Source organism: Ceratotherium simum, chromosome 8 (assembly GCF_057802395.1).
Source record: "Ceratotherium simum simum isolate JZ-2026a chromosome 8, ASM5780239v1, whole genome shotgun sequence".
In the NCBI taxonomy this organism is placed as follows: domain Eukaryota; kingdom Metazoa; phylum Chordata; class Mammalia; order Perissodactyla; family Rhinocerotidae; genus Ceratotherium; species Ceratotherium simum.
The window spans coordinates 33,833,292-33,858,159 of NC_141907.1; the positions used below are offsets into that span (position 1 = coordinate 33,833,292).

General features: G+C 45.6%; 1 protein-coding gene across 16 annotated transcripts in view; it reads right to left on the reverse strand.

Annotated features, from left to right (window-relative positions):
* The window catches only part of APBB2 (amyloid beta precursor protein binding family B member 2), a 367,521-nt gene that overhangs the window by 79,538 nt on the left and 263,115 nt on the right, over positions 1-24,868 (reverse strand). The window lies entirely within an intron of this gene.

A 24,868-nucleotide genomic window follows, 5' to 3' on the forward strand; every position in this document is an offset into this window, starting at 1 on the left:
CTAGGAGACAGAGTCAGAGAACAGGAAATTACTCATTGGTCACAGGTCAATCTCTGTCAATTTACCCTAAAATTCTCTACAGGCATGCTTAATGCATCTTTAATTGCTACATAATGTTCAATCATCAATATTCAATCATCTAATCAGCTATCATTGAAAATTAAATTGTAACTTTTGTGCTATTAAAAAAAAATGTAGTGATAAATATCTTCTTGCCTAACTTGTGTGTGTGTGTTCAGATTTTTTGCTAGAATAGATTACTAGAAGTAGAATTATAGGGCTAACAGGTATAAAAATTTCTAAGCTCCTTTATTTATTATGAGGTAGTTTTTTTTATAGTAAGAAATGTAACCCCCATGAGATCTGTTATTTGTTACTCACCTAGAAAAAGACAATAGGAAAGAAAATGAATTAAATATGTTAGGCACTAGTTTCTAATAATAATAAAGCAAAATCTATTCTCTAATACCAAGAAATGAAGAAAAAAGGGGAAAAATGTGCCTTCATGATAATAAGTTTCAAATCCTATAGCATTTGTTATTAGCACCAAATCCTGAAAAGCCTGCAGAATGGGGGGCTTATGAGATACCTTAAAGCACAAATCCCATTTATTCTTTTATCATTTAGAGACATTTTATTTGAGACCACGCTCCTTGTCTTCCTTTTTAAAGTTCAGTTATTCAATTTTTTTAAAATATGAAAAGTACTGTATGCATATTGCAACAAGTAAAAAATCCAAAGACGTACAGAGAAAAATTCATGGGAGATGTGAGGGTGATTTGGCTACAGCATCCACCTTGCAGGTCATCGCCAGGGTCGCAGATGGCCGGAATTGAGGTCCCTCAGCCCCGCTGCGGCCCCGGGCCCATCACCCCTCTCTGTGGCCCAGGGTCCCATCCAAGCAGCACAGCAGTTGAAGAGACCACACTCCCAGGACAGGAAGGAGAGACAAGGAGCCTCACCTCCGTGGGAGCCAACAGCATGGTGCCCAAGAAACACCCTATCAAGCTTCCGAAAGTGAACTTCATAATAAAATGCAGAACTGCAACACACCATCCCAAAGTCACCACATTCAGTCTAGTTCAGCTTCCTCCTCAGCCCCCAGGCCCAGACGGGATGCCTCCTTCCTGATTACACTAACTACACTTTCTCAGGGGGAAAAAATACCAAAGACAATCCATTTAAGTGAACAGCATGCAGAGCCTCACGTCCTAGAGGGGGGAACCGAGGCACCTGTGTAACCACCTGGAGCGGAACAGCTGCCGTGTGCTGACGGTGCCTTTTACAGATGCACCAAGAGAGGGTCGTCCCCGAGACAGCTGCACAGCTACTCAGGACCCTGCGTCCTGGGGAAAGACCCGGGAGATGCCCTCAGGTTTCATCTGCCCACAGGTATCTGCTGCAGTGAACCTGCTCCAAGGGGAAGAGGAGGCCCACAGGCACGGGGGCTGGCTCGTGACCCGTCGAGGGCTGGCCTCTGGTCAGCAGCTGGGACGTTTCTTAGCTGGTCTGCCTGCCCCTCCTGCAGCTCTGTTTCCCGAGCCCCAGACCAGACTGTGATTCTCCAGGTGGACACGTCAGATATGCCACAGGTGCACACCACAGCACATGTTCCCCGTTTGATCAGGACCCACAACTTCACGGGTCTATGCCCGTGAGTACCTCTTTTCCACTTCCTCCAGGGAGCACCGTGTAGCTCACTAACCTCCCACCCTGTTGCTTCCCATCATGGTCCTTAGTAAAATCACAATGCCACCATCTACTCCCTGGCCTGCCATTTTGATCTTGTTACCTACCACCTCTAGCAGCCCCTCCTGCCTCAAAAAAAAACCAGAAACTCTCTTGATTTGGAGAAAATTACATTACAAAATTACATAACCTACTTGAATAGTAGAAAATAAGCACAGCATAGTTGTATCATTTGACACAGCAAACAAGGATTGTTCAAACACCAAAGGTATTAACTCAATCCAATCCTCACCTCAGCCCTTTGAGGTTGATACTAAGTTACTGTACCCATTTTACAGATGAGGAAAGGGACTGAAGCACAAAGCTAGTAACTGGTGGACCTAGGATTCAAACCTGGGCAGTCTGACTTCTGGTCTCCCACTCATAACCACTCTGCTACATGACTGAGATTTTACTGGAGGGACAGCGTCAGATGGGGCCAGGCCCACAAAGAAGACTCAAGATCACAGGAGGCGATGTCAATACAGTTTTGAGCATATATGGCTCAAGCGTGTGGATAGCCAGGATTCGAATCTGAGCTCTCACTTACTGGCACTGTGATCTTGGGCAAGTAATTTACAAAGTCCCATTTTTTTTTTCATTTGTAAAAATGGAAATAACAATAATAGTTATCTCAGAGGAGAAAACAGAACACAGGTAGAGAGCCCAGCACACAGAAAACACTCAATGAGCATTTGTTGAATGAAAGAGCATACGAATACAGTGCCACATAAATCTTAACTGGAATCATCAAAGGGGGGAAATGAAAGGAGCAGATTTGTAATTAGCGTGACCGCACATTCCAAATGTCCCCAGGATAGTGCTGGTTTATGTTTGTTGTTCTGGCAAAACTATTATGAGCAGCTCTTTTTACTCTCAAAGGTGTTCCAGTTTGGATAATAAATTATTATAGTCACCGTAGTCAAAATTCCAGTGAATTCAGCCTCTAGCATGGAACCTGAGGCTTGGACCGGGGACAGTGAGATACGTCCAAGTGGAAATGGGGTTCAAGATGGACAGAAGCTGCTAACGGTACAGCGTTCGGTGAGGCTGGAGAGGGTGTGGGGGGAGGGGGGAGCCCTAAGACAACAGTATTACTGTGGGATGGATGGTCATACACCCTTCAAACTAGAAGCCAGGAACACATTTTCCCAATTCCTCTAATTGCCTACTACAAAACCCTACGACCTGTGAATACTCAAAAGAATTTATTAACAATAAGGAAGGTAAAAAGGATTACTGGCTGCTTTTTGTCCGTTGAATCCAAGAACGCATGGATTTCAAACTAAACAAGCTCATTAAAAATCATGGGTATCTTTTTTGGCTGAGAAATGGGAATCACTCAACCCCACCACAGTACCTTATGTACAGTCAGCCCTCCTGTCCAAGGGGGATTGGTTCCAGGACCCCTGTGGATACCAAAACCCACGACGCTCAAGTCCCTTATATAAAACGGTGTAGTATATGCATATAACCTATGCACATCTTGCCATATGCTTTAAATCGTCTCTACTTATAACACCTAATACAGTGTAAAATGCTACGTAAATAGCTGTTATATTGTTCAGAGAATAATGACAAGGAAAAAAGTCTGTACATATTCAGTACAGATGCGACCCTGGTAGGCCTCTGGATTCGTGGCTGGCTGAATCCGCGGATGCAGAACCCGCAGATGCGAAGGGCCGACTGCATATTGTTTGTCCTGCTGATAAAAAGAAAACAAGACTTCCAACTAAATTATTATAATGAATTTATTTTAAGTAATTTTCCTTGTGCAATCCTGCTGTTGTTATAACTTAGCCTCTGATCTGAAAAGCTTCTTCACCGGTCCACGTGGCCAAAGTAAGAGAAAACAGTTGTAGGCGGAACAACCGAGCTCTACCGGGGGCAGCTCGGCTTCCTCCCAAACAACCAAGAGGCAAATAGCAACCTGCACTGTTTGGTGCTGCCCCCGTGTGGCCAGGAAGGTTTATAACCACCACCACTTTTCATTAAACTCAGGAAATCATGCTTGTTTAGTGTAGTCAGCTCTGGGAATAAACACTCGTTTGAGAGTATGGGAAGAGCTCACAATAGTCAATCAAAAATTTAATCGACCTAACTTTTAAAATACTTTTTTCAATTTTTTAAAAAAAAATCAACATTTGCACGTCGATGCTCATTTTTCAATAGCTCTTTACCAAAAGGGCAAAAATGAGCAATGGTTCAGGGTGTGGACTGTGTCATCAGATGGATCTGGATTCAAGCCACAACTTGCTACTTATCAGCTGTTGACTTTGGGCAAGTCCCTTCAGGTCTCTAAGTCTCAGTTTCTTCATCTGTAAAATGGGAATAATAACAGTACCTATACTTTATAGTTGTGAGGACTAAATGAGATAATGCAGGTAAAGTGCGTGGCATGGTGGCATACAGTAAAAACTCAATAAATGTTTACTACATTATTGATAAATTTTAACTCTTTTCTATGTGTGAATTTTAAAGATTTCTCTGGTTTAACAATTTCAGGCAAAGCTAACATGTGAAGGAGATGTACTGCAGATCATGGTACATGTGAACATACCACCTGGAGGTCTTTGTTAAAACACAGAAAACTAGACCCTATCCCCAGAGTTTCTGATTCAGTCCGTCTGCGTAGGGACCATGAATCTGCATTTCTAACAAGCTCCCAGGGGATGCTGAAGTTGCTGGTCTGGGGACCACAGTTTGAGAACCACTGCTGTAGACAGATGGCCCAAAGGCATGCTGTCCTAAGACTGGTCCCGAAAGGAACCTCTGGGTGGAAATCCCAGGACTGCCACTTATATTTGGGCAAGTTAGTTAACCTCTCTGTGCCTCAGTTTCCTCCAGTAAGGTGGATACTAAAAATACCTGTCTCACAACAACCTATCACACGTGGGAGGATTAACTGGGTAGAGTTTGCAGCTTCTGTTGCTGTTGTCGGTTATCATGGGCACTAAAGGGGACGGGGTCACGGCTGCATCAGAAGGCACACGGCTCTTGGCCAGAGGCTTCCTTCTCTCCCCTCTGTCCTCTCCTCCCCTGCACTAGAATCAAGCTGTCATATCTTGGTTGGAAACACACATCTTGTTTCAACTTCTATTTCTTTGAGTCCTACATTAATAGAGACAGATGCCTGGAGAGAAGCTCTTCCTCAAACATGTGTAGAGAGACAGAACAGGGCAAAACAGGGCAAAGCCTCGGTTTCTACGGCCCAGTGGTCCTGGGTTTGAATTCCTATATTCCCATCAACGGGGCTCAGCCTCCATGAATCTAGGTTTACGCAGTTAAAAAGTGATAATAGTACTAGGCCCACAGAGCTGCCAGGAGATCCACAGGAAATGAGGAAGGGAAGCAGTGGGCACAGGGTAGGCCCTCAGCAAATGTTCACTTTCTTCTCTTCTCTCTGGCTCCAGAAGACTCTCTTTTCATTCTTTATTTGCCCACAGGCCTTCCACTTTTCCTTCCCCTGAGCTTTGCGAGGGCAAGCAAGGAGAGAGCATGCTGGCAGAAAACTGGGGGGGCCTTGTCCTTGGACTGTCAGGTAGGACGAGATGGGATGTGGGGAGAGAGGAGGGAAGTGGAACTCTCTAGTGACTCCTCTACTGTATAAGCCTCACCTCCATCCAGGCAAGCCCGCTTTGGTGCACAGCAGCCAAGATGGGGCGTAAACGAGTTATTGTCCCCGAAGCTGCACATTCAATGCCCAGCACACAGTGGGTGCTCTATAACCATTGAGGGATAATGACAAAAACATAAATGATCCTTGAATTGACAGCAACACTGAAGTATAGATATTAAAAAACTGAGAGTTCACAGAGAAAAGCTACAATTTGGTCTAGCACTACAAGTGTAATCCTAATTAACACTCATTTATAAGAATTACTTATCATTTCAGCCTAATTACCCTGCAGCACAATAACAATTGTGTATTCAAGTCCATAAACATTTATTGAGTGCCTATGAGTTCCTAGAGACAGAGAGCAATGAGTCAGACACAGCTCCGCTCTCGAGAACTCGTAACAGAGTGGATGAAGCGGGAATCTATAACATCACAATGTGAAATAAGGGGACACAGAGGCACACATGCATGTCAGTTGCTCACAGACGGAGGAGTTTAACTCAGAGAGACGGAGTTACAGACAGCTTCCTGAAGGATGTGGTACTGAGCCGAGCCTTGTAGGATGGATGGATTCATTTATTTAACAAATATTTACTGACTCCTACTATATGCCAAGTACTGGAGACACATCAATGAGCCAAAAAGACCAAATGCTCTGCTCTGAGTAGTATGTCAAAAAACTGGAAAGGCATATTCATTTGGCTGTGACACCAAAGGTCACACAGCTCCGCTGACATGAACCAAGACAAGTAACGTACAATGGGGAGAGGCAGTGAGCATAGTGGCCCAGGGCCCAGGTTTTCAAGTCACTGACCTGGGATCAAATCCCAGGCTGGCCACTTATTAGTCATGTGATCCGAGCCAAGTTACTTAATCTTGTCGAGCCTCAGTTTCCTCATCTGCTGCAGTGAGATAATGGTATGGACCTCCTAGGTACTGGCATGATTAAATGCGATGGCTTATGCTAAGTACCTTTATAGGGCCTGGCCCAAAGGAGATGGTTGAGAAGAGCTGGTCACTGTTTTCTCAAGGTATCTGATCCCTGCCAAATGTGCCAGGATTGGGGAAGGCTGCCAACAAGCAGCCAGTCAATCCTGCTTTGTTTTTCCAACTAGCGATCAAGTGTCACTAAGGATATCCCTTGGGTGACTGGGGGCAGGGCGAATCACAGGGCCGGCCGAGGACCTGGGAGGGAGATCCATGGATGGGCTTCGGGAAGTTCTTTTTTTTTTTTTTTTTGTTTATAACTTTATTTATTTTTCCCCCAAAGCCCCAGTGGATAGTTGTATGTCATAGCTGCACATCCTTCTAGTTGCTGTACGTGGGATGCGGCCCCAGCATGGCCGGAGAAGCGGTGCATCGGTGCGCGCCCGGGATCCGAACCTGGGCCGCCAGTAGCGGAGCGCGCGCACTTAACCGCTAAGCCACGAGGCCCGCCCAGGCTTCGGGAAGTTCTAAACCTCCTGAAAATACATCCAAAATTGTGTGCATGTTTGCATATTATGGAAAGAAAGTCCAAAGCTTTCACAAGCTTTCCAAAGGCTCTGAGAATATGAAGGACTTTAAAAGAATTCCAAGGAGGTTGAATACCAGGGTATTCACTCATCAAGACACCAATTAAGGTACATGTACTGGGGGTAGAGAACTGCTCTGCGGAGACCTTTTATACCTGTGCTCTTGGGATCAGGTGGAAAAAAAGCATGTATTCTTGCTATATGTGACTATGAAGAGGGACCTTTTTAATAATCATATAGCTTACATATGATCCGTAAGAGTATCCTTTTTTATTTCATGCTGGTGGCCAGAATAACGTGGCCATTTAGGGTACATTCATTACCTTTGATATCCTGTGTTCTGGGATGTTTCCTTAAGAGTTAGGAACAGCCCTTCCTTTCACTTTCCAGCGACTGTGAGCATTAGAGACAGCACAGACCTGATTTCTGCCCAGAGGCCAGTCTTCTGACCCGTCCAGATTTCGGGGAGAAATAAAGCAGCCAGTAAGCAAAGGGCTGTGACCTCAGATGACTTTCACAGAGTCTGTTGTAAAAACGCGCAGGCTTTTCAAGGTCCAAAATATACTCCCTGGACATTGCCTCCCTAACAGGGAAGTCTCTATAAAATCAGTGTTTGTGGTCATTACCTATAGGAATGTAGATCATTGTCATTACGGACACAGTTTGAAATAAAATTAGGCTTTATTTGCTATTGCTTTTCTCTGAAACACCGAAAGGCTTTCCAAATCCAGCATCTCAGTGGGATCTGCGGGAGAGGTGTCTGGGGACTCCGCAGTGGAGACTGACCCAGTTCTCCATCCGGCTGAAGCAACGAATCAGCCTGATTAATTTTTCAGTGTGGCAATGACCTCAGCAGCCAGGGAGGACCCAGGAGCATTTCTACACTGACTCCAATGAAAGCTTCAGCTGTTCCTGCTGTTTCTCTCCAACTGTGGACAACACAGTGAGCATTCGGGCAGAAAACAAGACGCCTGGCCCTTTGGGGCCCTGGGCCCACTAGTGCCATTTACTTAATTTTCCTCCCTTTCTATTTTTCAGAACAAGACAACCCTACTGGAAAAGTACACTCTATGCTAATATTCTACGCTCACGGGTTCTTCTACAAAGAGGACAGTCATAATAGCTCACATCCATGTGGTGCTTACAAGGTGCCAGGCACTAAAGACTGATCTGTAATTGAAGCACTGTCAACTGCATCCATCTCTGCCTCCTCGCCCACTACTGGCTGTTGGTTCATGGAGGCTGGTTCCCAGCCCAGGTCACCTCTGTCTCTAGTAAATAATAGGCTCTGTCCCTAGTAAATGCTCTGGAAACTTGCAAGGTCAGGGGGCAGGAATACCAACCGCATTCTCTATATTTGGGAAATGCCTCAGAGCACACGCAATTATAGGGACTCAAGGCTAAATTATTTAAATTTAAGGGGGAAGACGCAGCACAGTTAAGAAGCAGCGCCTTCAGTCTTCCCTCACGCCCAACGTGGAGCCATGCAGGTTTCCGAGATTTACGGCGTCAGTGATTTTAACCCCTCACATGAAAATGGAAGGATTCTTTCAAAGCTGATGCGTCTTTATTTCTGCCCTCTCTGTGCCATTCCCAAGTCAGCTCCTGCCTGCGACGACTGTTCCTAAACGTTGCCCCTGCTATACGGAAAGTGCTTGCTGACTCGTCACTACACAACACTGAGAAAAGCAACCCTTCTGAGATTTATAGGAACCGAGGTTTGAGCCACTGATGTGCTGAAGAGAACGTGTGAGGGTGGTCACACTGGAGTGGACTGAGACGTGGTTCTGCACATACTTTAAATGTTTAACTGTCACTGGGGAGTCTTTGCTTCCCCACTCTTATTTAGAGGAAACAAAAGCTCCCATTCCTTCTCCCTGAGAGGTCTCTCTGGGAAGGATGAGACGGTCCAACTGGGCAGGGCAGTAGCCTGGGCTCCTTCCTGTCCCTCAAGTGGCCAGAGGAGGGCGGGGTGGATTCAAAAAGGCCGATGGTCTGAGGCCACGCTGGGGAGTGGGACAGTGCCACTGCACTGCATTTAGGCTTTTTATTTAAGACTCAGTTTGCACAGCACTGAAATCATGACGTCAACATGTTTTGCTTTTCATTTAAGACACAAAATATGCATTTTTGTGTGGCAATGAAATCATGACATCAATATGTCTTCAACACATTTCTAAGTATTATTATCTTAAAAGCAGTATTCTCACTAGTACTTAGGTGAGGGGGTTTCAGAATTAGAATGAGGAGGGAGGGAATTTCCATTTATTGAGCTCCTCTATCAGAGGTGCTTTATTAGTTATCTAATTAATTTAGTTTAATTCTCACAACCAAGTGAAAGAGGTATTCCCCCCATTTTTGAGAAGAGAAAACAGACTCCTAAAGGAAGCCTGGCAAAAAATCTGACTTGAGGTACTGTGGTAGTCATACGTAACCCTAACACTTGTGAATGTGGTGGTGAGGAGGGTACGGGGGTGGGGGAAGACTGAGGTGGCAGAGAGGAGTGACACACATGCATTTATTAGAAGTATGTGTGTGTACACTACACACTGAGTAGGATAAACTCACTTCTCTTGTGTGTCTCCTTTACTCCTCACGTAGAACACATCACTTCTGACACTTCTGGTCACCAAATGTGTGGGGTTTTCCCCACACCAAGCAATTCTCTACAACACTCACTGGCGTCCTACAATTCAACTCAATTCTGACACTACATGGAGATTCCACTGGTTAAGGGCTCAGTCCACAAGACCTCCCCCTCTACATACACACTTCAGATGGCAATCACGAGGCCAGGTTGTCACCTGTGCTCTGACTGGCTATAAATCAGAGGTTCCCACGACCTCCTCCTTGGGTTCTATTAATCTGCCAGAGCAGCTCACAGAACTCAGGAAAACAATTTACTCACTAGATCACTGGTTTATTACAAAGGGTATAACTCAGGAACAGCCAGATGGAAGAGGGCAAGGTATGTGGGAAGGAGGGCAGAGCTTCCATGCTCTCTCTGAGCACACCACTCTCCCAGTGCCTCCCCATGTTCACCAACTCAGAAGCTCTTTGGGCCCTGTACTCTTGGGATTTTTATGGAGGCTTCATCACACAGGTATGATCAATCATTAACTCCATTTCCAGCCCTTCTCCCCTCTCTGGAGAATGGGGGTGGGGGGCAGGCTGAAAATTCCAAGCTTCTAATCATGGCTTGGTCTTTCTGGTGACTGGCCCCCATCCAGGAGCCCCCCAAGGGTCACCTCATTAGAACAAAAGACACTGCTATCACCCAGGAAAGTCCAAGGGATTTAGGAGCCCTCTGTCAGGAACTAGGGTCAAAGACCAAACATTAGAACAAAAGACGCTCCTAGTGCTCTTATCACTTAGGAAATTACAAGGGTTTTAGGAGCCAGTGCCAGGAACCAGTGACAGATATATATATATGCCAGATACTTTCTTTTACATATTTAATCAACTTAATCCATATGGTAACATATGAGATAGATGTTATTATTATTCCTATATTACAGATGAGGAAACTGAGGCACAGGGTGAGTGTTATGGACTGAACTGTGTCCCTTCAGAATGCATATGTTGAAGCCCTAATACGTAACGTGGCTGTATTTGGAGATGGGGCCTATAAAGAGGTAATTAAGGTTAAATGAGGGCATAAGGGTGGGGGCCCTAATCCAATAGGACTGGTGTCTGTATAAGAAGAGGAGGAGACACCAGGAATGCGCACACACAGAGAAAAGGCCAAGTGAGGACACAGAAAGAAGGTGTCCATCTGCAAGCCAAGGAGAGAGGCCTCAGGAGAAACCAAACCTGCCAACACCTTGATGTTGGACTTCCAGCCTCCAGACTATGAGAAAAAAAACTTGTGTCATCAAAGCCACCCAATCCATGGTATTTTGTTATGGCAGCCCGAGTAGACTGACATAGTGGCATATAAACTTAAGGTAACCAGCTAGCATATGGTGGAGCTGGCATTCAAACCCAAGTTTATATACTGACAAATTCCTGTCACCATGCCACGCTGCCTCCTAGGAGCAGCAACCATGCTGGCTTTCCTAAAGGAGAGAGAGAGAAGGGCAGGCATACCTCACTCTACACCTGGGGACCTCAGAGAGGACCTATAACCCCACATGTGCACAAGCCCTCGCTCCACAGTCTTAAGTACTCAACAGCTAGACCAGGCTGATACCACAGGTCAGGGAGGCCTGGTCCCATTCTAAAGAGGCCCCAGAGAATTCAAGGCCAGGAGCACACTGAGGAGAAGGAAATACCCCCAGATATGGAATGAGTACTTCAAAGCCCCCCAGGTCTAGACTTATTGCTTCAGGCTGGCCCTGAGACTTCTCAGAGGTATGTCAGAGCCTCCACAACAGGCACTAAGCACTGAGGTGGTCTGGGTGACCTCACACACACTGTCCACCAGGGGGCGCCATCACCCTTCCTCCCTTCACTCCTCCCTTCATCGGCTCCTCGCCACCCTTCCCAACCATTTGTTACCCACGGTAACAGATCACGGGAGGTAAGGAGTCTCCACGGAGGCAAAGGAAATACAAGTGCAGTCAACTGCCTGATGCCTGTGCTCTCATCCCTCCAGGCCACAGCACTGCTGTTCCGAGAAGGCCTAGGGTTGTGAAGCTCAAGGGGCAGCCCAGCGTGGGGCTGAGGGCTCTGGGTCTCCTCAGCCAGAGTCCTGCTCCTTCTCTTAAACGAAAGGCTTTCTGCCGCTAGAGAAAGCCCAGCGTTCCATGGCAGTGACAAATCATTTACGATGCCTGGTCCACAGCCACTCTCGTTAATCTGCTGAGTAGGGTGAACTGTCACCACATTATGAGCCATATATATACATTTAAAAGCAAAAACCAGAATGTCAACTTATTAATTTACAGAGAGAAATGTAAGTCTGACCGGATGCTCTGGGTGGCTAACAAGAGGAGTCAGTCTCTGGAGGAAATGCACTCCAGTTTTTTAACACCAGCCCACTGCAGGCTGATGAGCAAAGAACTAAGCAGAGGAGCCCCTTCAACATCTTCATGGCCAGGAGCCTCGGAGATTCATCACCGGTGCCAAAGACAGGCCTCCAGGCTGTGTACGTAAACAGTTAATTGCATTAGTCACTTCCTGCCCAGGAACCAGGCCGGCATTATGAGGCCTATTTTTATCAATGGAAAAGTTGAGCGGAGGTGGGTTCAACCAAGAGCCTTAGCCCAATGTTTCCTGAATGCCACAGAACAAATTACGTGTACGTGCATATTTAAACATAAACTTGTAGGTACATTGCGTTAGACATCTTCACATATAATCATCATCATCTTTCTAGCAGTGACCATTTATCAAGTGCTTACTCTGTGCTGAGTCTAAATGCTACACGTGATACAACATGTAGCCCATGTTCTCGCAACCCTACAAAGCAGAAACTGAGGTTTGGAGAGCTTAGCTGAATTGTCCAAGGTCACATGGTAAATAAGCAGCAGCTAGAATCTGATCTGAGGGTTTGATCTCAAGGTGGACTATTACTTTCATGTTACAGAAGAGGAAACCAGCTCTGTGAAGTTCAGCAAAGTGACACAGCTGAGGACCACATGGAGCCTAGGCCCCGTCTTGATTCCACTCTTCTTTGTTCTATATTAGTTGTTCTTAACGCTCAATCTGAAGAAGGCTTCTTGACATCAGGCCTGTTCCATGGACCTCTGAACCCCCACCACCCAAAGGGGGCCCGGGACACACTACGCGCTCAATAAATGTTTGTCAAATGGAGACCCTTGGGCTGGAGACAGACTGAGGGACCATGGCAAGAGTGGACCAGATCTGGTTGGGAAGCCTGGACCACTGCTCTCTGGCTGTGCCCTCGGCAAGTTAATTGTCCTCAGTCTCTGCATCCTCGGAGGGAGAACCCCACCCTCGCAGGTGCTGGTGAGGATTCAGGGGGGTGTATGCTGAGCCCCGGCAGAGAGCCTGGTACAGCCATTTTTACTACAGCAAAATGTACATAGCCTGGACTCCGCCAGAGCACCCGGGTTTGAATCCCAGCTCCCCACTTAATTCCTGAGCAATGCAGGGCAAGCTACTGACCTGCCCAGATTTCTAATCTGTAAAACGGAGACAACGATAGTACTTATGTCCTAAGGAACACTGGGAGCAGAAAATGGTATCATGCATCTAACGTATTTAGAACGGTACATGGTAAGCGTTCAGGGTGTTAGCTGTTTTATGATTAGTTCTAAATTATCAACAAATCCTGGTCTAGGCCATGGCTAGTGATATAAAAGTTACATAAAAATATCCACTAGGATGGTAATGAGGGCTAGGGTCAGGGGCTATCATGTGCCTCCCAGTCTCTCTACTGTAAGACCGGAGGGCTAATCCCTGCCCAGGGCCCAATCTAATGCTTATTTGCTTTATCAGGAGCTCCATCTTTGCTAGCTGGTGGGGACTTGACACAGGCCTGCAGACTGCAGCCCACAATCAAGGGTCCTGGGACCCCTGGACCGAGGAACAGCCTGAGCCCCTGCCGTGTTTGCAGTCCTTCTATCTGGGCTTCCAGTTGGTCCTTGATGGACGCTCAGGGCACCCAGCTGAACCCAGTCCTGTCCTGGAGCTGAGCCCCCAAGCAGAGCTTTGTGCCAATTTCCTCTCTAGGTGCCAGGGGGATCTAGACAACTCCTTGTCATGATGTCCCTCTGTCCCAACCCTGACTCTGAGCTTCAGCACACTGAGAAGCTCATGCTACAAGGACCCGCTCATTAGATGGGACCCTCTGACATGGGGCAAGCTGCTGAGCCTTTGGAGAGTATGATCTGGACCATTCCTGCACTTATCCAAGCAATAACAAACAAGTAAAGAACTCAATATTTTGTTTAACTGTTCAAAAATTCAAAAGCTTCTGCAAAAGACTATTTCTCCTATGATGTGAAATGGTGGCTCTCTCATGAAGGGGGCTGGGGGGACAGGGACTTCTTAAACCTAACGCCTGGCATGTCCGACTAGGGCACCTGTCAAACCCTCCTAGCCAAACTCCCAATCATGACCCTTCCCAGACAGCCCTAACTCGCTGTAGCCCAAAGCCCAGGACAACACAGTCACCACGAAGCATCTCCAAGAATCATGATCTGACAGTAACCACAGAAACTTTTCCTGGTGGGACAATGAACATGTTACACAAAAGGGAACTTCTGCTGCTGGAGACACTCTAATGCCAACAAAAGCCAAGTCTGTGGCAGTAAATATCAGATTCACAGCCCATACTCTCTGAGCTTGAGTAAGAGCCCGTGCAAGTCCAGGCCAGAAGCTAGGCTGGCAGGATCCGCTTCTATTCCTGCACATAAACAGCAGATGTCTTCACTCCTGGGAAACCATTCTTACTCCCTGGAAGTGTGAATGGTATTTTAGTTTCCCCTACGGGAGTCTTGGAAAAGACTGAGAGGCAAGTTCCACATGGCTGATTTACACTATAGCTTATATTTCTGCTGCTGTAAAGTTGAGAAACGTTATTTGCAGAGTAAGCATAGAGTAAAACCATAATGAATACCCAAGTTCTACACATAAAGTAGGCCATTTTATTTTGCTGGGGAGAGCAAGATGGCCACGTGAGCTCCAGAGGAGATGCTCGTCCAAAGAAAGGAGCAGAGAGAGCGTGAAGTCAGGAGACAGGCTGTACCCACCGGCCTGGGGACTGGGGACCTGGGGAAGCAGAGGAGAGTCAGAGCTGGGACACCAGGGAGATGAGGAAGTTACACATCCAGTCTCAACTAGTAACAAGTCTACTTGCAATATGAAAATTGCAACACTCAAATAAACAGAGTATCATTCTTAACAACAGTTAGCCAAAAGCATACTCTATAGGGAATATCCGAGGCAATTCAGAACTAATTTGATCCTCTACTCTAAAATGTGCCCAGTAGATGATTCCATTAAGAATGATGCTACTTGGGGGCCGGCCCTGTGGCTTGGCAGTTAAGTGTGCGCGCTCCGCTGCTGGCGGCCTGGGTTCGGATCCCGGGCGCGCACCGACGTACCGCTTCTCTTGCCATGCTGAGGCTGCGTCCCACATACAGCAACTAGAAGGATGTGCAGCTATGACATACAACTATCCACTGGGGCTTTGGGGGAAAAAATAAATAAATAAATAAAATTAAAAAAAAGAATGATGCTACTTGGGTCTTGAATAAGTGCTTCCTCTGAACAGCTCAAGTGCAAATACAGTCAGTCCTCACTATTTGTGGATTCCATATTTGCTAATTCACCTACTTGCTAAAATTTATCTGTAACTCCTAAATCAATACTCTAGCGATTTTGTGGTCATTCTTCGACATATCAACAGTGGCAAAAAAATCTGAGTTACTGGATGGGAATGTTCCCAGATGAAGGTGAACAAGGAAACACTGCCTTCTTATTTCAGTTCTCATACTTAAACAAGTGTCCTTTTCGTGGTCTATGTAGTACCTCACTGGTTTTGCACTTTCGTGGGTTTTTTTTTTGGTGATTTTGCTATTTAAAATGGCCCCCAAGCGAACTGCTGAAGTGCTGTCCAGTGTTCCTAAGGGCGAGGCCACTGAGACGGGCCTTACAGAGAAAACACCTGTGCTCGACAAGCTTCATTCAGGCATGAGTTATAGTGTTGTTGGCTGTGAGATCAGTGTTAATGAATCAACACCACATATTAAATAAGGTGTCTTTAAACAGAAACACACATAAAACAAGGTTATGTATTAATTGGTTGATGAAAATGTGACCAGAGGCTCCCAGGAACCTAACCCTGTACTTCCCTTAGGAGCAGGGCTTCAGTATTTGCTAATTCAGTGTTGGCAGCACCTTTATAGAATTTTATAGAGCTACCTCAAATAACAAGAATTGATTCAATCTACCCTTCATCCCAGAGCAAGGATAGAGGGGCATGGGGTCGTGGAGGTGGGCTTAATTACTTGTAAGCTGTCAGGATCTTGGTGTAGTGGGGTGTAGGAGGGACTAGGAACCAGGAAACCCTGGGTTCTTGTCCTGGTGCTGCTCACTGGTGACCTTCAGGATGTCACCTGATTTATCTGTGCCTCATTGTACTCACCTGACAAATGAGAGAGGAGAAGGGGGGAGCTGAGGAGGGAGAAGGGTTTGGGCTAAAACATCTCTCAGGACATCTCCAACTGTGAAATACCTCTCAAACATTTTATCCCATCCTGTCCCCACTGGTCACTCATGCTCCAGCCACACTGGCCTGCAGGCTGCTCCCTCCTCCTCCAGGCACACACTGACCTTGGGCTTCCCCGTTAACCATCTGGTTCCCTCACATCTTACTCACTTCTCCTTCCCAGGAGGCCTTCCCTGACTATTTAAAACTGCAGCCCCTCCCAGCACTATCTAGCTCTCTTCCCTACTTTATTTTTCTCCATAGAAAGTACTTTCACCCAAGGTACTTATATTCCACTCCTGTGATGTGCCGTCTCTCTCTCTCCCCACACTGGAATGTGAATTACATGAAGGCAGGGACTTGGTCTGCAGCATCCCCCCACCCCTAAGCACAGAACCTGACTGCTGAAAGGGTTACATGAGTGCACACCTGTAAAGTAGGCTTTGAGCAGTACCTGGAGCCTGGTAAAAGTTGGCTATAATTATTACCATCATTGGTAATAATTGAATGTATTTTTTATTGTTGGTTTATAAGAAAGGTCTCCTTACACCACTTACCTAGAAACGAAAAATCTGCAACTTTTTGCAAAGAGTCTGAGACAAACTCAGAGAGCTCATAAAGTGCGAAGACCCACACAGACCTCAATTAAAAGCACTGCTGCACCAGCCCTGAAGAGAGTATTTATGATGTTCGAATTCTGGAAGCTGACTCCTAGAAGTCTACACGGTACTCACACGGGAAAAGCATTTAATCACGGTACAGAAACCCAGAACACAAGGGCTCTGGGGACCCCGGAACCGAACTACCTCATTTCACAAATGAGTAAACCCAAGTCCCGAGAGCATTACCCAGAGCATGGCGCACAAGAAGGAGTGTCTGTCTTGTGTGGACTGGAATGGGCGCGGAGGGTTGTCTTTAAAGGGTTCCCTTAGTAACTGCCACTGACCGAAATGGTCCCTGACCAACTGGAACTTACTGTGCAATGCAAAGACGACGTGAATTTGAAGAGATGCTCTTCCAAGCCATTTACGGCAATTCAAGAAGAATTTTAAGTAGTTGTTTTAAAGAATTTGCTTTAAATTAGATATATTGAATTCTTAGGGTAGGAATGTATGTACACAGAGCTGAAATACTAAAAAGAAGGATATTTTCAGCAACAGACTAGAAGAGAGGCTAAAAGTCTACTTCCAGAGATGACAAGGTATCTGAAGAACAGACATATCTGGGACTGCATCTGAAGATGGACCACAGAGACCCCTTGTGGCTTCTCCTCACAAGCAGGCACAAAGCAGTTGCTGCCACAGGCCAGCCTGTTGTAGAAACATGGGTCAAGTTCCTAAGGTTGTGACTTCCCACTTGGTTCTTCACATGGAGACTGGCAGCTCTCACCCTGTATTAGCTGAGCATTTCAAAATGCAAGATGATGTGCTTCTGGGCCGGCTCCGTGGATTAGCGGTTAAGTGCGCGCGCTCTGATGCTGGCAGCCCGGGTTCGGATCCCGGGAGCGCCCCGAGGCACCACTTCTCTGTCCAACGCGAGGCCGAGTCCCATGTACAGCAACTAGAAGGATGTGAACCTATGACATACAACTATCTACTGGGGCTTTGGGGGGAAAAAACTGAATAAATAAAATCTTTAAAAAAAAAAAAAAATAAGATGATGTGCTTCTATTTTAAAGAAACAGCTTTGGCCCACGTCAACTTATACAGTTGGTTTCTGTTCCAAGTAAGTAATACACCTGTGTTCAGATATCATCATGTTTTAAATTGCATGTGAGGAAAGATGAATAGAAGCAGCCTAAGGAAGCCCAGTAGCTCCAGAAACGGAGAACCATTCTAAGCGCAAGCATGACTGGTCAACCCTGGTGATCATAGAAAATAACCAAGGAAGGGAGGGACCCAGCGAGTGTTGCAAGGCAACGGATTCCCAAAAGTCCAAGAGGAGAAGTGGCTCTGCACACTGGATCCTGTGATAAAGCCCTGAGGTGGGAATGAGGCATAAGGAAGTAAGCAGTCAGCAGAGGCAGGCACAGAGAGAAGTCCTGGGTGAGGAGAACGTGCTGGGGAGGGTCAGAGGAAAGGAAGAAGAACTCAGTATTATCCAGCATACACAGCCAGCTAGCCTTGGCACCATGGCCTTGGGTCTCGGCCACACTGCAGAACGGGCCAGGGCTCCCTGACTGGGATGAGGCTAGAGCAGCTCCTGCCATTGCCTGGGGCTCATTACTGCCACCTGTGGGACAACTTGGACTCTGTCCCCAGAATGGATGGGGTGGGTCTAGTGATTTGGGCTAGACTGCTGGCTCAAATTCAAGAAGCCTCATTCCCAAACTCATCTCTCCTTTTCCTGAAGTCCTAAGGCAGATACTCAGTTGAACATCTCTTAATACTCTGCTATTCTTTGGATTAATTCCAGCTCCCCAATTAGCCTCTGAGCCTTGCTTTCTAAGCTAAACTCAAAGCTTTTCTAATGTCCTCTCTACTTGGTTGATGAGGCCCATCAAGGGCAAGTGACCTGCCCAAGGTCTCCCAGCGCGTGAGCAGTAGGTATGGATGAGCAGTGGGGTCTCCTGAATCTCAACACAGTAGCCCTTCCACTACCCCCTGCAGCATCAGCCACTTGAGGTCAGAGACCCCCTGGGTATTTTTTCCATACCCCACAATGCCTAGGTAAGTGCCAAGCACATCATCAGCACCTATTAGCTGTTGATTAATTTTTCTTCTAATGAAAAGATGCTGTGTATCCAGAGAAAAGTCACCAAAAGTAATCAAAGCGACATGAGTCCTGTGAATTATAAAGAAAGGTGGAGGGAGTCTGGATTAATTTTCTCAGACAAGAATGAGAAGGGTTATCTTGACGTATTGAATGATGGTGGGGAAAACGCCAACCAAAGGTTGTCCTTCTATAAGAGGAAGGGGCTTTGGAAATCCAAGGAGAATTTGGAGAGCGGTATTAGTGAACTTCTTAAGGAAAAGAGATATTAAAACAAGGAAGCCTCTACTGAGCTCTTTATCCCTGGGGCAAAGCTTTAAAAACAGGGTGATGATTTAATTGTCCCCAGTGACCTTCGTGTTTCAACAAAGATGACTACACCAGAGTCATTAAGTTTATTCTGTATCTAGGTTATGATTCTGTCTGCAAAATGCAATCTCTGTGAAACTTATTCCATGACAAAGCATTAGAGCCTCGACTATCCTATTTTTCAAATTGCTTTGGGAAGAGCCTTTACATGTTAGAGAGGATGGCAGTTTACACTTGAGCACATAGAACAGGACACAAAATAATATTTATTTTTATGTCTTCAGAATATGTTCACATATTAACAATGTTCTATGCCCTCGTGCTGGCCAGAGCACATTATCTTAATTCTACACAGCTTACTCTGGTGGGAAGGGGACTAGCTAGCACATCGTCACCACCATTAACACACAGTTACTCAGTGTGGGCACATGTTTGTCTCTGCAGACTTTGTATCTTTCATGGAGAGAGGTCCTCAATGAACTCTAAAGGAATGGGAAGGTGCTCTGCATATAATGCAATGGAAAACTACACTTATGTGCCACTACGAAATTATGTGCCATCAGCTTCCTGTGTCAATTCCCACTCTCGCCCCTGCTAACTTTTTTTTTTTTTTCCTGAGGAAGATTTGCCCTGAGCTAACATCTGTGCCAATCTTACTCTATTTTGTATGTGGGTCACTGCTACAGCATGGCTAACGAGTGGTGTAGGTCTGCGCCTGGGATCCGAATCCAAGAACCCGGGCCTCTGAAGTGGAACGCATGTAACTCAACCACTACACCAGGGGGCTGGCCCCCCATGTTAACTTTTTAATAAATTAAAAAAAAAGATTTTTGGGAAAATGTTTTATAGGTGCTACATTATTTATCAACAGTCTGATCTCTTCTATAGCAAGAGTGCTTTAATGCTGTTAAAGGCAGCAGGCCAGATTCTGCTATAATCCTCCTTCTTTTGCCATCCCTGTAACTCTCTGAAAATCACAGTAAATGCTGGGGAGAAGTGGCAGACCAAAGCAAGGAGCGAGCAAACAATTGACAGTTTCCTGCAAAATGGGGACAACTTGGAAGTCGATTAATATTTATGTAGAACTTTAGAGTAAGGTCTATTTAAAGCTAGTATAAAGTCCCTGGTGACTAAAGTCCAAGTCTTTTCAACCAGGACTCTGGAGGCTGAGACCAGAGTGGGCTTTAACTGGGGCACCAGGAAAGGAAGGAAGACTTGCGTTGCTGAACTCAGGGGCTCTGTTCCCGATCCGGCTGAACCACCGTGGAATTCTGAATTGAAAAATGCTTTACATAAATGTGTCCTAACACAAAGGAAAAGGGGAGAATAATCTGTTCTACGTAAAGTGAAAAATCACACACACACTAAATCCACCAGCCAAAAAACTGTTTCAAGGCTTGTTTTGTCTATAAGATGAGACAACAAACACTCAATCCCATATTGACATAGAGTAAATTCTTTATACACGTGGTCACTGTCTCCTTCATAGAAATTAGATTAAAACTCCTCACACTACTTTCATAAGCTGGTACTATCTGCATTTTTATTAATAACTAGTGTGTTACCAGACATTTCCCATTTTAATTTTTTTCCTTGGCCTGGAAAAAAGAAATTTATGCTGCTTAAGTTAAGCTCCGACACATCGTAATACTCCAATTGCTAAAATGATTCCCAAACTCAGGGATTAGAGAGAGAGGGAGGGTGGCCTTAGAGACAGCATGCCTGGGTCTGGGCTAAATCCCACATTGTCTCCAAGTGACTTTATCCACAGAGCAGCAAAACCGATAACTCACCATGACGGATGGGACTGTCGGGAACCATTACATCAGAATTTTTTAAAGAAACTTTTGGAAGGCCAAAATCTTACATTATGTTTGGCTACGGCTCTAGAGTTATCAAAGCATTCCTATAACATCTTATTTCGTCCTCACAATAATACTATGAGTTCCCCAGATTAGGCATTAGTACCACCTCATTTTACAGATGAGAAAAGCAGTGTTCAGAGAGGTTAAGTGACTTATTTGAATTCACACAGCTCACCACCGACAGAACTGGGACCAGAACCCAGGTACTCCAGCTCCTACTTCACACTTTTTCTCCTTGGAGCATGGCCCTGCATGAGGCACAAGACTCTGGCTGGTTTTTCCTCTGCGGCATTCACTGGGAGTCAACTGCTTGCGTACTCCACTAAAAAAAAACCCCAAACCAAAAAACAAACTAAAAAGAACCACACACACAAACAAAACCAAAACCAAAACCAAAACACACACACAAAACCCATACTTTATTTTTCCTTTCAATCTTTAAAGCAGTTGAACATCTCTGGGTAAACTCGAGCTTGTGCTATAGAACTCCCACCACAACAAGAGCACAGGGATCAGAGAACCAAACCAAACGCCTGCTTGCAAGGCCACGGGAAGGCCCACCTACATCTGAGGCAGGGCAGCCCAGGCGATAAAAGCTTGGGCTCTGAAGCCAGACTGCCCGGGTGCCAGTCTCCGCTCTGCCATTTACCAGCTGTGGAACTGTGGGCAAATCACCTAAGATGCTGTGCCTCGGCTCCAACCAAAAATAGGAGATAACGAGAACGTACCTCACGGGGCTTGTGGGAGAACAGCACAGTGGAAGCACCGTGTGGGTGTTTGCCACAGCCATTTACAGAGGTGCCAGATGAGTCTCAAGACAGGAAACCGAGCTTGCTGATAACGGCCCCAGGAATGTTTGTGACCCATACACACGAAATGCTTGATGCACATCAGCTATCATCGTTATTTTATCATCAGAAAGAACACAGGCTTTAGAGTCTGCCTCACTCAGGCTCAAATTTTAGTTCGTCCATATACTAGATTTGTGATTTTAGGAAAGTGACTTAGGTTCCTTGAATCTTAATTTCCTCACATGTGAAATGGGGATAATAACATCACCTCCCTTGCAGGGCTGTTCTGAGAATCAGATGGCCCACGGCATGGGAAGCGCCACATAGGGTTTCCAGCACATGGCTGGAATCAGAGAAATGCTAGTTTCCTTCTCCACCTACTCCTACCATCGCCAAATGATGAAGGTCCACGTTGGATGTCCATTCTTTCTAGATCTCAAACAAAACATGGCAGAGATGTATAAGAATATCTGAAGCAGGAGAAATGAGCTTCATACAGTCTTTTATTTACTAAGTGACGCTGGTCTATAGCATTAGTGAAGAGGGAAAAAACTGAGCACTTTCTATAAAAATAAGCTCTAGGTTGCTCTAGATCTCATCTGAACTCACAGCTCTGAAAAAAGTCAAGCGCTCAGGAGAAGGGCTTCTTGACGAATCATAAAGTTTTGGTTCTAGGTTCCATTTGTCACTTACATGAACCAACTTTCCAGCTTTGCTAGAGACAGGAGTCGCTTGCTGGTCAAACTGACCATTGGTAATGTGGCTGAAGCTGAAAAGTGGGCCCTGGGTGGGGACCTGTCTACCCTCTTCCTGAGCAGCAAGTCAGCTGAGTGAATGAGAGACTGTAATGGATTCCAAAGGGACACATTTCTGCTCTGTCCCATCAGAAGGTGAACTAAAGCACCATATGGCTAGAGATCTGGGTTTGGAATGTGTTGGTTCAACAGCTAAACATAGTCTTAATGAAGCGATTTTTAGTCTGAGGGTCTCTTAAAGTCAACTGAAATTATTTTTAAATTAATTCATTTAAAAAATTGAGATGTAATTGATATATAACATCATGTAAGTTTAAGGTGTACAATGTGTTGGGTTTGATGCATTTACATATTGCAATCTGATTACCACCGGAGCGTTAGCTAAAACCTCTATCATGTCACATAATTTTCACTTCTTTTTTGTTGAGGGAACATTTAAGATCTATTCTCTTAGCAACTTTGAAGTATGTACTACGGTACTGTTGACTATAATCACCACGCTGTGCATTAGATCTCCAGGACTGATTTATCTACTGGTTGCAAGTTTGTACCCTTAAACATTTCCCCAATTCTCCCAACCTCCCTCACCGCCGGTAACTATCACTCTATGCTCTAAGAGCTCGGCTTTTTTAGATTCCATGTATAAGTGAGATCATATAGTATTTGTCTTTCTCTGAATGACTTATCTCACTTAACATAATGCCCTCAAGGTCCATCTATGTTGTCACAATTGACAGGATTTCCTTCTCCCTCATGGCTGAATGATATTCCATTGTGTATATATACATATATATATGTATATACACACACACACACACACACACACCCCACATCCTCTTTATTCATTCATCTGTTGACTGGCACCTTAGCTTGTCAATTAAAATTATTCATGTGTTATTGCTTAGTGAACTAATCTTAAACATCACCTTCAACATAAGCAACTGAAATTCCATGTACAGATAGATGCAAGTTATCTCTTCCTTCTTTAATTCCAGTAACATTGTAACTGCTGTTCTTAAATGAGATTACCATTTTCCTGCTGTATTATTTTCTTTTGCTCCCCTCCCCAGTCTGATTGATCTCATACCACCCTGCATGTAATAGGCCAAACGAATGGATGGATGAATTGGCTGCAGACAACCATTGAGAGTTGTCATTCTTGGTGTTTAGAGACTGCAAATATGAAAGTTTGACTACTAAAATGATTTCCTTAGAAGCACCGGAGACACGAGCAGAGGAAGAACTCAGGCTCTGATCTTTGTGACTTCACACTTTGATGAGATTTTAAATAGGAGTTGTAGGAGTGAGAGGATGGTGTGGCTTAGCTAAAATGGCTTGGTGTCTGAATTATTCTAACAGTCCTATAGGCAGAACCATCATTTCTGTATCAATTTTATTAACTGCAAAAAAAAAAAAAAGAAATGTCTGCATTACTACCTCAACACTGGTACTGGCAGTAATTTCTCAGGCAACAGCCCCGAGAGAACAAGCCCTGATATCTGTCGGCAATTCTCCAGGTAGTGCTGGAATGCCAGCTTCAGGACTCCCAGGTCTTGACCAGCTGGCCCTTCCCGGAGGAGGCAGCCCTGCTGGATGAATGCACCTCTGCTGCTTCTACCTGAGGCTGTTCAGATCCGTGACTATCCACGGCGCGGAATGCTCTGCCAGGATCCCACGGGACGAGGTTCATGCACCTGCTGGTCCAAGCACACCTTCAGAATGTCCATCTCCGCCACTGCTGCTGGCCGCTGCCCATCACCTCTCCTGCTTCCTGCTGCATTCCTTCAGGGGAAGAGGGAAGTCTGCCTTTCCTTAATTAGCCTTTCTAGGCATCTGCCCACCACAGGGTGCAGCTGCCAACAGTTGGATAACAATGCACCTCGTTTCAACAGTGCCCTTCAAAACCCGGGGGCTCACATGGCTGCCAATTCCTCGACTGCTCGCTCAGGCAAGTGTAGTGGCCAAAAGTTAATAAGGGAAAAGAAGCCGTGGTTCTGCCAGAAACACAGCATTACGCTTGGCCATATTGGCAAATAAAGGGAAGAAAACAGTTTTAGAAACACAAAAGCTGTCCTCTGGGCTAGGAGACAAAACGAACATGCAGGGCCAATGGCTCGGTGTCCAGGAGGCAGTGCATGTCAGCTCTGCTCAGCGGAAAACCACACTGGACCAGGGTCGGGGAGCCCGGCTTTGAGTCCCGCTCTGCCATGACGACGGCAGATCACTTTGCTTCTCTCTGTTCCTTCCACTTCTCCTAAGGCTTGAGCGAGATGGTCCTTATTTTCTCTTTGTGAATGTCAACCTAAAAGCCACGCATGACAGGACAAATCTCGTTCTGGCAGGACCTGGTATGTTTGTCGCTGGCTCCGTGCCTTGGTTTCTTGATTCAACTGTGTTGATAATCATGCCCTTCACTAAGGGCATTTTCATTGAACGACTGAAATGTGGGAATGA